This window comes from Anolis sagrei, chromosome 5 (genome assembly GCF_037176765.1).
Source record: "Anolis sagrei isolate rAnoSag1 chromosome 5, rAnoSag1.mat, whole genome shotgun sequence".
NCBI lineage: Eukaryota > Metazoa > Chordata > Lepidosauria > Squamata > Dactyloidae > Anolis > Anolis sagrei.
In genome coordinates this window covers 61,124,608-61,138,832 of record NC_090025.1, presented here as the reverse complement: position 1 = coordinate 61,138,832, position 14,225 = coordinate 61,124,608, and positions in this window count along the sequence as shown.

Sequence of the window (14,225 nt, the reverse complement as noted above, 5' to 3'; positions counted from 1 at the left end):
ACAGTTTTGATGGACAGTCATGTCAGAACGACATATCCATTAAAATTGTTTGTTACTCTGTCTTCGTGAACTGTGACTCTGTTTCTTAGCTTACGCTGCCAATGTTTCAGCCTCTGGAATGTTGTTTTCATGATAGGATGATTTTGGAATTCTGTTTCCATTTGAATTTGGACCTTTGTCACACAAAGCTGCCAAATTACAATTTCATTAGAATAATATGTTTGGATGATACTTATTACACAATGTTGTATTCCTCCTGTTGCTGCTTTGCTTTTCAGTGGAGTGCTACATTTCATTGACAGAAAATTCATCAATGGCTCCCAATATAACTGCTGTTCCAATACTGCCTCTACTTCCATGGGTCCATTTTGCAGTTGAAATATTCCATGAGTGCCATGAAAGGACATCATTCACTTCCTCTCAGCCTCACTATTCCCAAACAAGGTGAGGTTGCTTTTACTCCATTTTTCTTTTCTTTTTTAATTTTTGTGTCATTTTGCAATAATTGCATACTTCTGACAAAAATACATTTTAAAAATTGAAAGGTGTGTATGCACTGGATAGGACATACATGGCAAGAAGGCGTGGCCAGCAAGGCAGTGCGCAAGAGTAATTACATGTCTATGCATCACAAAAGCAGCACCGAATCATGCTTGCTGAGAAGTGTGATAGTAATAGTTTACATATCAGTACGTTTCTGTTTGCTTTGACAATCGATTGGGTTATAACAAAAGAAACAATGGTCTTAGTACAAAGAAAGAGAATTGGAAAGTACAGGAAAATAATGGAAGAAATAATGGAGTGCACACAAGCAGTGATAGAATTGGGATGGAAAGACGAAGTAGATAGTAAATAAATGGCATCAGTATATGATAATCAAATGGAATTCGAAACTATGAATGCAAAATTAAATGATTCAAAAGGTAATGAAAATAGAATACAAGAAGTTGAAGAAAGATGGAACCAGGTCAAGAATTATATTATGAAAAAGTCTAGAGATCAGTCCATAAGAAATAGAATACAAATGTTATATAGCATGTAAATCTATAAGGATTGTCTCAAAAAGATTAATATATAAAAGAAAACAATCCTCTGGGTGTGGGAATTGTAAAATGTTGTGTATGTGTTTATGTATAGAGGGGGGTATAAATATTTTCCCCTGACATTATGTCCAGGCATGTCTGACTCTGGGGGTTGGTGCTCATCTCCATTTATAAGCCGAAGACACGGCGTTGTCCATAGACACCTACAAGGTCATGTGGCCAGCATGACTGCATGGAGCGCCGTTACCTTACCGCCAGAGCGGTCCATATTGATCTACTCACATTTGCATGTTTTTGAACTGCTAGGTTGGCAGAAGTTGGGGCTAACAGCAGGAGCTCACGCCACTCCCTGGATTCGAACCTGTGACATTTTGATCAGCAAATTCAGAGGCTCAGTGGTTTAACCCACTGCATCACTGGGGGCTCCTATAGATATAGATATATAAAGACAATGTAATTTTTTCAAGACAGCAGGCTGGTGTGTGGAACTCTTTTGTTTTAGCCCAGTGGTTCTCAACCTGTCGGTCCCCAGATGTTTTGGCCTACAACTCCCAGACATCCCAGCCAGTTTACCAGCTGTTAGGATTTTTGGAAGTTGAAGGCCAAAACATCTGGGGACCTATAGGTTGAGAACTACTGTAGCCAACATTTTCCAACTTGGTGACCATCACCCACAACATCATCCACCTTAAAACACTGGAAGAATGTCATTATAGAGAAGGGTGGGTGAGACCATTTTCCTTCTCTGTTCTCAAAAGCCCTACAAGCCTCACTGGCAATCAATAATTCAGTGAGCCATGGAGCTCATATCGAAGTACAATGTTGCAAAGTAGTAATGTTCTAATGAAGAAAAAGGCAGGGGGAAATGGTAGAATAAAATGTTTGCCTTAGGCAAATTATGAAGTGGGAGCCAATTGGCAGTCACTCTGTTTATTTATATTGTATTTGCAATACTAGGGGGAAAGCGTTTGCAGAATTTTCTGCTTCAGTTGACAAAATAATTGAATCTATAGAGCTGTAGCTACTGGGAGGTTGCAAAAGGAGGGAGTTGTCCCTCAAAGAAGAATTGTTTTCTCTCCCTATATTTTTCATAAGTGCCATATTTGTAGTGGGGCAATACGTGTATGCCTCAACTGAGCATTTAGAAATGCAGTTTAGACATTTGGAGAAAGGGGCTGGCAAAGGTCCTAAGGTGTAGAAACACAGCAAATATTAGATTTCTAGATGTGAATTATTTTCTGTGTATGCAATGCTAGAAATTTGGAGACTGGAAGAAATTTCATATAGGGAACAGAATGTATTTATTTATGTATTTATTTATTTGAAAAAATATATATTCTGCCTTTGTCACCCCAAAGGGGATTTAGGGTGAAGCGTAACACATATATGGCAAGCATTCCATGTCAGGATATAAAATAACTATAAATATTCAAATTGAGGTAACAGTGCCCACATTTTAGCACCGAACCTCGTCAATAATGAAAGCAACCAATAATGAAATGTAGCAACCAATGATGAAAGGACCAAGGCAGTGACATCTCCGGCCCATCCCTGTTTGGATATCAGCAAGCATGCCAATTCCATAAATAAAGAAATGGTTTTCTAAGATCTACAGAGATATTCACAGGAACACCTCAGCAAGGAAGTCCAGAAGTGGCAGGCTAAAACCCGAAACCTCAAGCCATGGCTGTACAAAATGAGAGACTCCCCCCTGGGCACACAGAAGACTGGGTGACTTGGAAGGTGCTGAACAGACTGCACTCTGGCACCACTAGATGCAGAACCAACCTTAAGAAATGGGGCCACAAAGTGGAGTCCACGACATGCAAGTGTGGAGAAGAGCAAACCATAGACCACCTATTACAATGCAGTCTGGACCCTGCCACATGCACAATGGAGGACCTTCTTACAGCAACACCAGAAGCACTCCAACTGGCCAGCTACTGGTCAAAGAACATTTAGTATAATGCCAAGTTTTTAAACTCTGTACCCTCGGTTCACATCTGATACGATAAACAAACAAACAAACAAACCACCAAGCCCGTTTGCCATGGCAATACCTTTTGTCAGAGGGTCATACATTACTATGCTGACTTGGGAAGCAGCTCATTTTGGAATGGGACATGCTTATTCAAACTAAATCTACATGTTTACTCTTAGTTTGATAGCCATTATAGACCACAGCCATTTATTAAGGCCAATTTGGTACTTGATGCACTCAGAGGGGAGGAGGGCAGAAATACCTCTTAATGTCTAGAGGATTAGTAAGAAAATGTTCCATTAGTCAGACCGATTTTTAAAAATCTCTTATTTCAAGGACCAATATTTGATAAAAACCAAAATGTTAAATGAAAAAATATACCCATACATGACTTCATGTTTATTTACCTAAAAATACAAGCCTAAAGTAACCAACCACATAATTTCTTCCTTCAAAAAGTTAATGAATCATTAAAGCTCTCAATTTGTGACATTTTATTTTAAGCTCCCTTTTTGCTGACGTTTTGTTCAGCAATGCATTAGCGGCTACGCTAACAAGTGCTAATGTAGATCCTGCCATCTCTCCAAAGAGCTATAAAACGCCAGCGCTTTCAGGAGTTAAGCACAGGTATAAATCTTGAAGCCAGGTGTTTCTATATCACTTTTTTTTTGGTAATCTGTAATTGATACAGCCTTTCCTAACCGATGCAAAATTTACAATTGCACGGGTTTGCATTCAATGTAACCTGCTTATAAATGAATGTGTAAATAAAAAGCGCACCAAAATATTATACTTTGGGAAAAACGGTCAGATTTAAAATATCAGCCATAGAATAATATGCAAGAGTGACAAATGATGGTTGAACCATCATCCAAGGCCAGACAAAATATAGCAGAGGACTAAGAGTATCTACTTCATGGAGAATTTGTCATAATTTATGACCTACAAGAGCCTTCCAGCTTATGTCACCAATGATGATCATTCATGGTTTCTGTTTGTTAAGCTGAACCTTTTCCAGCATCATGAATATGAACTTTGAGAGCTGCTCCTTAAAAGCAGGTAGGAAGACAGTAAAAATTGCCAAGAACCCAATTCTCATTTATTCACTCATGAATTCCCTAACTCTACCTTCAGTTTTCATCTGGTTCCATGCATTTTTCTACTGCTGTAGGAAAACCTTCCCTCATTACTCAGACTGATTGCTTCAATTACCAAATGAGTAAGTCACTAGCCTAATGTTCTAAGCTTCAGTCCCAGGAAGGTAAAAGGTTCAACTTTATGCTTCAGAGCCACCTAATTAGGAAGAAAATTAACTTTAAATGGTCCAAGAACACATGGCAGTGCCAGCTTGCAACTGTTCAGTTGAATAATCCCCGCGTACTATCCGCACACCTTTTCTGTTCTCTGTGACCAGAGGTTTGTTTACTTTGCACATTTATTCCAGAATAAATGCCTATGATTAATGGAGCTTTCCACTGGAAAGGGCTGAGAATTTAAGACTTGTGGACAGTAATATGAGGATGATTAGGACAGAAAATATAAGAAACACTGTGGTTAGTACACTAATCGTGCCACAATTTATACAGAGGTTTAACTTTTGCAGCACAAATAATTCTGCAGAAATAATTAAGCATTTCAACGGGACAGTTCAAGATAGTAAAACATGTTACACTCTGTACAAAGTAACTATGTGTTTCCCTATTATTGACTTTATTGTTCGGGGATCACAACCGTTGTTTTAAAATAAACACATGAAAAGCTAATGAGACCATTCTAGATACTTGATTTCAGATCTGGAGAGGGCAACACACCTTATAGAGGCATAAGATCCCATACAGAAGAATTAGAATATTTTGTGTGAGCGCAAAATCTGGGTTGCAGCTAAACATCAAAAAAACCAAAATTATTGCAACAAGAATTATTGACAACTGGGAAATAGAGGGAGAAAACGTGGAGGAAGTGACAGACTTTGTATTTCTAGGTGCAAAGATCACTGCAGATGCAGACTGCAGCCAGGAAATCAGAAGACACTTACTTCTTGGGAGGAGAGCAATGTCCAATCTGGACAAAATAGTGAAGAGTAGCGACATCACACTGGCAACAAAGATCAGCATAGTTAAAACAATGGTATTCCACATAGTCACCTATGGATGTGAGAGCTGGACCATAGGGAAGGCTGAGCAAAGGAAGATAGATGCTTTTGAACTGTGATGTTGGAGGAAAGTGCTGAGAGTGCCTTGGACCGCGAGAAGATCCAACCAGTCCCTTCTTCAGGAAATAAAGCCCGACTGCTCATTGGAGGAAAGGATAGTAGAGGCCAAGATGAAGTACTTTGGCCATATAATGAGAAGTCAGGAAAGCTTAGAGAAGACAATGATGCTGGGGAAATGGAAGGAAAAAAGAAGAGGGGTCGACCAAGGGCAAGATGGATGGATGGGATCCTTGAAGTGACTGGCTTGACCTTGGAGCTGGGGATGATGGCGGCCGATAGGGAGCTCTGGCGTGGGCTGGTCAATGAGGCCACGAACAGTCAGAAATGACTGAATGAATGAACAACCACAAAATACAGTAGTATCAGTCTTCAATCCAAGGTTGAGTACTTGGAGTTCTGCATTCATTACAATTAAGTACAACTTCCCATTCAAAGACTGAGGGTATGCAAAAGTGATGTAGGATCTCAATCATACAGCACTAGTGTTCTACAAAGACTTTGGGTATTACTTATTCATTAACTAGCTTGGTTACCCAGCTTTGTCCACGTTATTCAAGAAAGTAATTTTTTTTTTAATTTTACAAAATGTATAAGCTTGTGGGTGAACTACAATTCACATAATACCAGGTTAACCCCTTGAAACTCCATCAGTACTTGGTTTTTCATGTTTGGAAAGTTTGCTCTAGATACATCATCCATGGGGTTCAGTGTACTCTCTGGCTACAGGATAAACTACGACTCCCACCATGGTGAGTGATCCCCCCAACACCCCGCCAGTATGTTCAGTTCGTCATGGAGATTCTGTGTTCCGAGTTTGATCCAGGTCCATTATCAGTTTCTCTGGTTGTAGGGGAACTACAACTCCCAAAAATCAAGGTCAAGCTCTCAAAAACTCCTCCAGTATTCAAATGTGGGCATATTGGGTATGTGTGCTGTTTGGTCCAGATCCATTGTTTTGGTTTTATAGAGCTCTCTGGATGTAAGTGAACCGCAACTCCCCCAAATCAAGGTGATTTCCCCCCAAAGCCCTCCAGTAATGTTTGTAGGTTATGAGGGTTCTGTGTGCCAAGTTAGATCCAGGTCCATCGGTGGGGTTCAGAGTGCTCTTTGATTGCAGGTGAATTATAATCTCAGTACTTACAAGTGCTATAAATCATGGTCAACTTCCCCCAAACCTCTCTAGTATTTTTCATTGACCATGGGGGTTTTGTGTGCCAAATGTGGTCCAGGTCCATGGTTGGTGGGGTCACAGTGCTGTCTTGATGCAGGGTGACCTACAACTTCCATCATGTTGAGTCAGTCCCCTAACCCCTTCCAGTATGTTCAGTTGCTTATCAATTCCACTCTGTTTGCTGTGCCCTGAGGAAAAAGTAGGAAAGAGTTATGAGAGAGGCAGTGAGCGGGATCATGCAAATTCCACACCAATGGAGTCAGAAACACTGAGATGTCTGTGGTGGAGGAAACAGAAAATCTAGGATGATATTGTCCCCATATGAGCCTTCACTTGGGTGGTGGGCCGTAATGTTTTGTGGAGGACATTGGCAGGTGTTGGCGGCTTTTGTTTAAGATGCTCGCTATAACCTGCAATGTCATTGGAGGGAGGGCCTTTGATCGCTCCTCATAGGTTGGGGTTATAGCGGTTTGTGGAAGTGGGTTGTAACCTCACAACCTCTGAGATGCCTTCCACATACAGGCAAAACGTCAGGAGAGAATGCTTCTGGAACATGACCATACAGTCCGAAAAACCTACAACTCAGCCAGATGATAGTTTGGGCTAGAAGGCGAATGTCGATTAAACACTATATCTATAGAGCATGGAACAGAGGTAAAGTGCAAAGGCTATGGTTGCGGGGGAGGATTTATCTAAGGAATTAATTAATCAAAGGCACTGTGGTCTTTACAAAAAGTGAATAGTATGGGTGCCAGTATAATCTCCCTGGAGAGAGAGTTCCATAGCTGGGGAGCCACCACTGAGAAGGTCCTGTCTCTCGTCCCCACCAACCGTGCTCGTGACGGAGGTGGAAGCAAAAGGATCTCCCCAGAAGATCTTAAGAGACTCTGCAGGTTCATAGGGGAAGATGCAATTGCGAAGCAGGTCACAAACCGTTCAGGGCTTTATAGGTAATTACCTGCATCTTGAATTGGGACCGGAAAATTATTGGCAGCTTGTGGAGCTGTTTAAACAGGGGGTTTCACCACTCCCTGTAATTCTCTCCAGTTAACAACCTGGCTGTCGACCTTTGCACCAACTATGATTTTCAGGCCATCTTCAAAGGCAGCCCCGTATAGAGTGCATTACAGTAGTCCAATCTGGAGGGAACTAAGGCATGGACCATGATGGCCAAGTCAGACTTCACGAGGTACTGTCGTAGCTGTCACACATGTTTTAATTGTGCAAAGGCCTTCCTGGCCACCGCCAACACCTGAGAATCAAGCATTCTGACTTAAAAAGAAAATTCAACTTAAGAACAAACATACAGAGAACCTAACTTGTTTGTATCATGGGGACTGCCTGTAAAGCATTTCAGCACAACAACAACAACAACAACAACAACAACAACTTTATTTATATACTGCTCTATCTCCCCGAGGGGACTCAGAGCGGTTCCCAGGTAACATCACAAAACATACAAAGTAAAACAACATAACCATAAAATTAAAAAAACAATATAATATAAAAATTGTCGCCATAACACACATATATTAAAAGTAATCCTGCCTGTTCAAGGCAATTAAAAAATTTACAAGGCCGGACCAAGATTTGTGCAAGCCCAAAAATTCTAGGGGGCCCGGGAATTAAGTGCAATGCTATGGCAGGCAACAATAATATTAGTTACGGGTCTGTGGCTGTTCATTCCAGGGCCAATTAGAGGAAGTGATCTGGGTAACTGGTAGGAAGAATAAGTCCGTATTCGACAATGTGTAAGACTGAGTTAAAACTGGTCATTTTCAATGTCTTGTTGAAAGTGTAGAAAATCATCATGGGGAAGGATCTACAGCTTCTCAATAAATGAAGGCACCATACATCCGTCTTCTGGCAAAATCTTGTATCATCTCTCATCCACCAAGTATCACCTAATAACCACACTTTATATTCATTGTCTTACAAAATTCAATGTGAAGAGGCATGCATCACAGCTGTTTACTCCAGGGTTTGTTTTTTTTTAAAAAATAAAATGACTGAAAAATATTGTATGGATTCTAAAATTTGGATGGGGCATGAATTCATATGACTGTACATTTCCATTAGAGGCTGCTGTTTTCATTTTGTTTTTCAATCTACATTTTCAGTTTGATAAATGACTTAAATCAACTAACTGCACAGGCTAATTTATTAATGCTTTCAGCCTGGCCGCAAATATATAAACAGGCATTTAAAAACTAACTGACATGAATATATACATTGTGTAATGCCACATTATTTCAGGGCTCGAGCATAGGTTCACTGTGGGAGTATTTATTCCTTGGCACTCTCCCACCCCAAATGATTTATAAGGTTCTGTCATTAATGTGATGTTAACATAGTGCCTTACAGCTTTGCTGGTATTCTCCTGTAAGGGATACATTTTCCAGATTGTCATTTTGAACATAAAGGTATGATCAGAATATTTCAACTCCGTGTGCTCGAAGTCTAAAGAAAACTGGTCTCTATAATTATTGGGGAGGTTCCTCCCTCCCCAATGCACTAGTTTTATATTCTCTGATGTAATTTTAGATCGTATAGATTCATTTCAGTAATGCGAATAGTGTGATCATTTTTCCTTGCCTGCATTCTCATAGCTGCTTTTGAAAAAATAACCCTGAAAGCACATTTTTCAATACCCATAACAAAAAATGTTTTCCAATGATAGGCCATTCTTTGCACTACTCTATAGGCAACTAGAGCATGTCAACTAGTGGTTCTTCCAAGTAAATTTCTCACATATAGTTCAGCCTGTTAGCTTTTTGATCTGATGCCCAACAGGAGATATTATAGCATCCTTGATGTAGGTAACATGGTCAGAAGGAAGCTGCGATTGGAACACAGAATTCAGATTAGTTGTAACTCACTTGATGATACGCTTAAATTTGTCACAATACGGAACTTTTACAATAAATCAGTTTGTTTTCAAGATATATCAGGAAGAGATTCTTCTAAGAACAATGAGCTTTCACTTGGGTGCCACTCTGAAGATTGGATATGGTGGGGTAGAAGAGAACTAGAACTCAGAGCAATGGGTTCAAATTACAGGAAAGGAGATTCCATCTGAACATTTGGAAGAACTAGGTTCTTGTGGGGTTTTTTTGGACTATAGGGCCATGTTCTAGAGGCATTTCTCCTGACGTTTCGCCTGCATCTATGGCAAGCATCCTCAGAGGTAGTGAGGTCTGTTGGAAATAGGACAATGGGTTTATATATCCGTGGAATGGCTGGTGTGGGGCAAAGAGCTCTTCTCTGCTAGAGCTAGGTGTGAATGTTTCAACTGACCACCTTCATTAGCATTTGAAAGCCTGCCTGAGCATGGGAAAATCTTTTGTTGAGGGGTGTTAAGATGTGCCTGGTTGTTTCTGCTGTTTTGCTGTTGTAATTTTAGAGTTTTTAAATACTGGTAGCCAGCTTTTGTTCATTTTCATGGTCTCTTCCTTTCTGTTGAAATTGTCCACATGCTTGTGGATTTCAATGGCTTCTCTGTGTAGTCTGACATGGTGGTTGTTGGTGTGGTCCAGCATTTCTGTGTTCTCAAATAATATGCTGTGTCCAGGCTGGTTCATCAGGTGCTCTGCTATGGCTGACTTCTCTGGTTGAAGTAGTCTGCAGTGCCTTTCATGTTCCTTGAGTCGTGTTTGGGTGCTGCGTTTGGTGGTCCCTATGTAGACTTGTCCAGAGCTGCATGGTATACGGTAGACTCCTGCAGAGGTGAGAGGATCCCTCTTGTCCTTTGCTGAACGTAGCATTTGTTGGATTTTCTTGGTTGGTTTGTAGATTGTTTGTATGTTGTGTTTCCTCATCAGCTTCCCTATGCGGTCAGTGGTTCCCTTGATGTATGGCAGGAACACTTTTCCTCTGGGTGGATCTTCATCTTTACTCTCGTGGCTTGTTCTTGGTCTTGACCATAAGAGAATTTCAGCATTAGAACTCTACCACAGAGTGTGGTGGAGGTTCCTTCTTTGGAGGCCTTTAAACAGAGGCTGGACAGCAATCTGTTTGGGATAATTTGATTGTTTTTTCTGCATGGCAGGGGTTTGGACTAGATAGCCCATATGGTCTCTTCCAACTCCATGATTTCAGCAGGTGTTTCTTGCCACTTGGTTACGTAACACAACACTTGCTAAACCTCTCATTTCTGTACAACCACTGAAAATACAGCATTCTGGATTCAAAGAATGCAGGTGGTAATGGCAACAAAAGTTCATGTTTGGTTATAGGCTGTTCCTATCTGAGCACTAGTATCCATGCATTCCCCGGATCATATTTCAGCCCAAATCTTCAAATTGGGTTGCTTTTAAATCCACATTTATTAGTTGGAATAAGATGTTCCAATTGCAAATATTAATACATTTACGAGGATCTTTCTTCTTTGTCTCAGGTCCCTTCCATACTACCCTATATCCCAGGATCTGATCTCAGATTATTATTTTATCCCAGATTATCTGGCAGTGTAGACTCATATACAGTAGTCTTGCTTACCCAACATAAACGGGCCAGCAGAACATTGGATAAGTGAAAATGTTGGATAATAAGGAGGGATTAAGGAAAAGCCTATTAAACATCAAATATGTTATGATTTTACAAATTAAGCACAAAAATAGCATGTTTGACAACAAATCTACAGAAAAAGCAGTTCAATACATGGTAACATTATGTAATAATTACTGTAGTTACGAATTTAACACCAAAACATCGCAATGTATTGAAACAACTGTGGATCTGGGCGGGAGGCAGACTGTGTTGAATACAGAATGTTGGATGAACGAAGGTTGGATAAGCGAGACTCTACTGTAATTCATCTCAAAGCAGATAATCTGAGGGCCATTCCACACAGACAAATAACCCAGAATATCAAGGCAGAAAATTCCACAATATATTCTTTGAACTGGGTTATCTGAGTCCACACTGTCATATATTCCAGTTCAAAGTAGATAATGTGGGATTTCATTCAGATGTGTAAGGGGCTTGGGATCAAATCCTGGGATATACAGCAGTGTAGATCCAGCCCCATGTGTTTATAGGGGGAAAGATACATGACAAATAGCAGAAATCTGAGGGTCTGTTTTCAGCTGACCAGCCAACGATTGTTTACAAAACTGTACGAAATTTTGTAATTAAACCTAATTTGGACACACACAGTTTTCCAGCTTTCTTCCTTGAAGAACACCTGGCTGAAACAGACCAAAAAGCTTTGTGCAGGCAAAGTCCAATGGCTGTATTATTTGGGACTAGAAACATGAACATTTTTTGTACCGCAGTTTGAACTATATTTTGTACATGAGGAGAAACTAGAATACTTCCGAACACATAATTTAAAAACCAGATTTCCACACAGTTGAAGAAATTTGCTAAATGAATGAACAAAAAATTGACTTACATCAAGGCAACGGCATATATGCATGTGACACATAATATATTTTGGCTACCTTATTAACAAGTCTTAGAACTTGATATTTTACAGTAAAATAATTGACACATGAAATAATTCTTTTCTGATACCACAAGATGGTGCCACAATTCTACTGTATTTTGTAAGAATGGTTTTTCCCCCAGTAAAATATACTCATGATACTGTGTGGGTACAGATCTAGTGCCGGATTCAAAATACCTGCTTCTCACTTATACCAAAATCCTATGACAGCCCCTGTATCTTCAATGTGTGCAGATAGGAGGAAAAGAAATAACAGCCTGGCCCAAGTGCCCTATCCCGATAAGAATGGGGACAGGCTGTTATTTCTTTTCCTCCTATCTGCACCCATTGAGAATTGTGGCACCATCTTGTGGTATAAGAATTAACTTATGGTGTTTATGACAATCTAAAATACTCTGAGAAGCATAGTAAACAAACTGCTTTGAAAAAGCTTTGAAAAATTAGATGCCAGTAGCATAGTGATATGGTTTATGTACTAGATGATGTGATCATAGGTTTCTGGTCCTAGTCTAATCTGGCAGTTTTCCTTTTGCCAATATAGATATGACATAAGTGGAAATATAGAGAGATTTGTAGGTTTGAGTTTTGCAGATTTGATTAAAGTGGTCTCTCTAGGAATCTCTAGGTCTCCGATCCATTTTATGTCACCTTCCAGGTGAAGCTGACCTGAGTCATGTTGGAAGATGCTTAGAGAGGTGTTTTTTTAATATAAAATAAAAGTGTTTTTAATGAGCATTTTTCCATTTCCGCAGGGCTCCTGCAAAATGGAAAGAGAATGTGCTAGAGCAGTGTTTCAACCTGGATGGAGGGGGCTTGCAAGGGCGTTTTAGTGGGGTTGCTAAAAACCACCAGAAAACATATTTCTGATGCTCTTAGGAACCCCTTTGGCAGAGAAGGCTGAAGATCTTTCCATCTGTCCTCTTCCTTTTTGGAAATAGACAGTGAATCCTCCCACCAAAAGCCCTCCTCTGCTGCAATTGGTCGACCTCTCAGCCAAGGGGAGGGCTGTTTCTGATACTCCAAATGGGAAGGGGAGAGCAGGCATGCTTGGCATATGGCAGCATGGTGCACATGTGCAGGAGAGGGAGAGCATGCGAGGCTGGAGGGAGGCTCGTGTCAGCAAGTCCCTTCAAGGCATGGGAGTTCTGTGTGGGAAGTTTGGCCCAATTCTATCGTTGGTGGGGTTCAGAATGCTCTTTGATTCTAGGTGAGCTATAAATCCCAAATATCAAGGTCTATTTTCCCCAAACTCCACCGGTGTTCAAATTTGGGAATATTGAGTATTTGTGTCAAGTTTGGTCCAGATCTATCATTGTTTGATATTTTAGTCCAGATCTATCATTGCTCTATGGATATAGGTGAACTACAACTCCAAAACACAAGGTCAATGCCCACCAAACTCTCCCAGTATTTTCTGTTGGTCATGAGAGTTCTGTGTGCCAAGTTTGTTTCAATTCCATCATTGGTGGAGTTCAGAATGTTCTTTGACTGTGGGTTAACTATAAATCCCAGCAACTACAACTCCCAAATGACAAAATCAATCTACTCCAACCCTACCAGGATTCAAATACATCCTGCATATCAAATATTTGCATTATAATTCATAACAGTATCAATATTATAGTTATTGAAATAACAATGAAAATAATTTTATGGTTGGGAGTCATCGCAGGAGGAACTGTGTTAAGGGGTTGCGGCATTAGGAAGGTTGAGAAACACTGTGATAGAGAATGTTGAGGGGACTGATTTTAATGAGCAAGAATTTTTCAATTTATACACACTGTTTAGTGTAGTTCTTGCATATTGTATTAAAAGACAGTGTAAGGTTATGAAATCAATCATATTTTACAACAAAAAGGAAGAGCTGTTTTCTCATTATCTGTACACTGCGCCATTAAAAACTGATGGACATAAGGTTAACACACTTTCTGATTAAAAAGTTTCCTGTGTAACACACAGGTACACAGTATTTTAGAATGTAAATACATCAAGTGCCTTCCTCTCCCCAACTCCTGTGTTTCACCCGAGTATATCATTTTTATAGTTGTTTTAAATAAATGTTCGTCTCTGAAGAGTCATTTTATATGACTTCGAATCATAAAAAGTGTTGTGTATCTTTGTATACAGACTGGATGGCCTCCATCTGTGCCGCCGCTCTTAAAACGTGTCAGGTAATACAGCACTAAAACGCTCAACACGTTTCCCAGTCAAAGTCTCTGGCGTCACTTATAAATTTTAATGTTTGGGATCAAAATGGCCTTCACTTTGTCAGTATGAATGGAAGCTACAATAGGGTAAGGGTAGGTGCTTTTGAACCAAGAATGAAGGTTTTTTTAAAAGAACTTTAAAAGGACACATTTACAATATGT